The following is a 4343-nucleotide window of genomic DNA, read 5'->3' on the forward strand; positions in this document are numbered from 1 at the left end:
CCCACCAGGGTGGGGACGGGATTTTGCCAGATGCTGCATTTTTAAGTGGAAAAACAGCCTCTGCACATTTATCAAGAGTATTTGTAAAAGACGAAGCACAGTCCTCAATTTTTTCAGGAGAAATAGGAATTAATAATGAGCCAAAATCATCTTGTTTATCTTTAAACTCTTTCCATCTGGCATTGAGAATATTGAATCGGAGAAGGGGAACATTGGGGGCTTTATTTTTAAGTGCTAAAGGAGGAAAATCAATTATGATTGGGAAGTGGTCACTTCCGAATGATGAGTCTAGTACTTCCCATGTCAATTGAGAGGCTAAATCGGGGGAACATAATGATAAATCCACCGCACTAGTAGCTTCGTTGGGGCGTGTCCGTCTGGTGGCAGAACCGGAGTTAAGAATGCACAAGTTGCATTCATCCACTATTTTAAGTAACAGTCTACCCTCGGGTTCAGTCTTACCGCTGCCCCAAACCTGATTATGACAATTAAAATCCCCTAACACTAGTAAGGGGGGGGATAGGGATTTTAATATCAACAATAATTTGTCTAATATACATTTGGAAGGGTGTGGAATATAGAGGGACACGAGAGTAAATTGTTTGATTTTTATCGCAACAATATGTAAACCTTCAACAGGTTCCCCCGTTGGAATGACATTAAAAGTAATATTGTCTCTAATAAGTAAAGCACAGCCGGCATATCCATCATTTCTGTCGTCACGAATGTTGACGAATCCGGGGATACGGAAATTAGTATTCGGCTTAAGCCAAATTTCTGAAAGTGCGACGATCCTGGGTTTATGTGCGTTTAATAAATAAATTAAGTCATGTTTTTTACTGAGGATGCTACGACTGTTCCACTGAAGGACCAACTGATCCATTATTAAAAGTTGAAATGAAAGAGGAGAGTAAAGGAAGGAAAGAGGCAACGTGGGACATCAGATTGTTTGGTGGGGACCATTTCGATTTGGAAATAGTAGAGATTAATTGCGTGAGTAAGGCAATAATAGTTTCCGAAGCGGAAGAACTATATGGGTTATTCAATGCAGTTCCATTAGGTGACGATTCTACCTCTTCATTAAATAGGGCCATATGGGCAGCTCTGTCATACCCCTTGCGAGGAGGTGGAGATGTACGGGGTTTTGAAAATACCGTTTTTTTATAAGAGGTTTTGCTAGAAGGCGAGGACGTGACCGCGTTGGAATACGATTTGCCTAATGTAGGATGCATTTTATTAGCCTCTGCGTAGGAAACGTTACTTTCCGCCATGGTCTTCTTGATGTTGCACTGTCGGTTGTATTCGGGGCAAGCCTTGCTAGTAGCCCAGTGACCCGTCTCACCCTTACAGTTCACACATTTCGCAATATCGCTCTCGTCTTCGCATTTGTCACCCGTATGGCTGCCGCCGCAACGGAAGCAGCGAGGGGCTGATCGGCACGTATTTTTTGTATGCCCAAACCTACAACACTGGTGACATTGAGTCGTGGGAAACGTGTACACCTCTACCTGAAAGGAGTTAAAACAGGCAAAAATCCTGCTTGGTAAGACCTGTCCGTCAAATGTGAGTACCACTGTTTCCGATGGGACCCATTTATACGTACCATCCTGATAATTATTTTTCTTGAAGTTCAGGCGCCTAGATTTAATTATAGGTCCACAACCCATAGGGACCTTGACAAAACTTTGTATGTCTTCCGGTGTCCACTCAGTTGGGATCCCCCTAACAATCCCTACTCTTGTCACATTAAACGAAGGAATGAACGCTTTGTATTTTTTATTGACAATTGTATTCGAGAGGAGAAAGTTATTTGCATCCTCAGCAGAGTGAAAACTGACCGAAACCCTATTCCGCCCTATACCCTTAACGGATCCGTCAATGACATTCGGAAATTCCCTGTGATGGCTGTGAAGAAATTGCCCAAAAGTCACAGGATGCAGCGTGGCACCTGAGGATTCACTGTCATATTGTACGTGAATGGTAAATGGCCCAGGATCATTAAGTTTGTACTGTTTCCTATCTGTGACAGCTAGCGATGGAGTTGCAGGTAAACTTTCAGTTTGTGAATTTTGTGATTTCGGAGGGGACGCCTGTAGAGGAGAGGGGGGAGTTGTAGTTAGCGAATTCTGCGTTTGAATTGATTTTTGTCCAAGTTGTAGCACTGATTCTTGAGACTCAAACATTGGTAAGCCCGTAAACCTATTTTTAACAACTACTTGAGTATTTACTTCTCGGTCCGACTCAGACGGAGACGTAATCGACCCGGACCTAGATCGTGAGTAAGGGCCAGTTTGAGATTTTTTTTCTTTTCGAGCTTTACGTCTTTCTCTCCTACGTTCAACCTTTTTATCCTTCATTTCCGTGTCTTTAATTTCATTAGCCTGATTTATTGTAATAAAAGCTGCCGGAGATGGGGGCGCCGGAGGAAAATACTCGTCCGACCCCCCCGGATCACCGGGGGTATCATCACTCATAGCGGGTACTACCCGCACAAAGTTTGAAAAAAATGTCTACACTATCACGACAAACTACCACCAGGACAAACACAAAACACCACTTACCACCCTCACCCAACACCACAAACACTCACAAACCCTGATCTGAGCGCAAAAATACGAGAAAATCCAAATTTAAACTTTAACTACTTTCAACACGTCAGACCGCGATTGACGCTCGGCCGGAAGTCCGCGTCGCGTCTTGTTTCGCAAATTTTGTTAATTTTAATTGACTGACAGTTCTAATAAGATGTTACCATATGAAAGATTGTAAAATATTCTAAATAAGGATCTACAAATATAAAAACTAAAGTCCGTCAACCAAATCTTGTCAGTAGTAAAAGGCGGCAAATTTGAAAAATCGCGGGTTAGCAACACTGTGTTCGAATAATTCCAAAATGCGTGTCATCTGTGTTTTATCTGTGGAATGTGGATCGTGATGGGATCGTGAATGACAGCCGTCACCTTATTTGTTTACATTTGGTTTTCATTCTGAATCGTTTCTGTTTCAAGAGAAATTTCTGCTGTCACCATTAAATACCAATACATTAAATAAGAATAAGCAAAGCTAAGGGGCCTACAATGTACAATCATGCTCGTTGATGGTAAACATTACTAAAAATTGAGGTTATGACAAGTACGTACTGGAAGAACTCTTTCGAACTTTTAAGATTATGTTCAGTTTTTTTGTTTTAGGGTTAAAAGGCATAAATAAAATTAAAACGTATGCCTAAATCTATCCAACAAGACCATAAATTGTGTCCTGGAAACCGTCCATACGCCCACATGTCTAATATATTCAGCAATCAGTTGTGACTATTTACAAAGATGCAATAGAATACTACAGAGTATTATGCTTGGTTGAAGTGACCCGGTAACATTGGTAACTTCATTATATTTTTTTAATTAATGACCTGAATTATAGTGTAAGCTAAAGTGACCCTTATCTTATTTACCTTTAAATTAAATAAACACCCAAATATCAGTTGTTTTATTTTTAATATGTAATCCTATTGTACAATATATACCAATCAAAAAAATTACACAGGTATGTCATATTCATCCAGAAGAGTACACTAATTTACATTAACAAGTGGCATATTATATTGTAAATAACAAATATATGCACTATCTAATTATCTGCATTTTGATATGATTTTATTTTAGTAAACTTAGAAGACATAGATAGGGAACAAAGAGAGTATAAGCATTACGATAGGGAGTTGTTTTTGATATCTTCAAATTTGTTCATCATTTTGATTAACATTGTTTTAACATCGCTTTTAAATTGTCCGTCCATGTTTCAAATTTTTTCAATAAACCGCGAGTGACAATTTGAATTGACATACGCAGGGCGCGCTCAGCGGAAAAAATTTTTTTGGTTCGATGTACATTGCTGCTTTTCTTAGCGCAATACTGCTCTTTGAGTGTTGCCCTACTTTAGTTTGCTTTACATTGCTACTGACAAGATTTGGTTGACGGACTATATGTAGAATATATCGCAATATTGAACAATATCTATATTTTTTAAATGTGTGATCATATAGTTTAAATACTCTAATTACAAATTAGCTTCGTCAACAGCTACAAGAATAGTTATAAAATAGTTTTTAATTAGAAAAGAAGAGGAATACAGTATAATACTAGTTAAATATTTATCAAATATCAAGGCTTTTTAATATACTGGTATGCCTTATACAGATAACAAAATATGTCCGTTATTGGGGATGTTAAAACGCACAAAGTTGCCAACATGCCGAAAGTAAACCATCACTTTAATTCTAATATGGACATTTTTAAAAATGACCGAAACAAGCCCATATGACAAAACAAATTTGACAAATCATT

This window comes from Cydia amplana, chromosome 4 (assembly GCF_948474715.1).
Source record: "Cydia amplana chromosome 4, ilCydAmpl1.1, whole genome shotgun sequence".
Lineage (NCBI taxonomy): Eukaryota > Metazoa > Arthropoda > Insecta > Lepidoptera > Tortricidae > Cydia > Cydia amplana.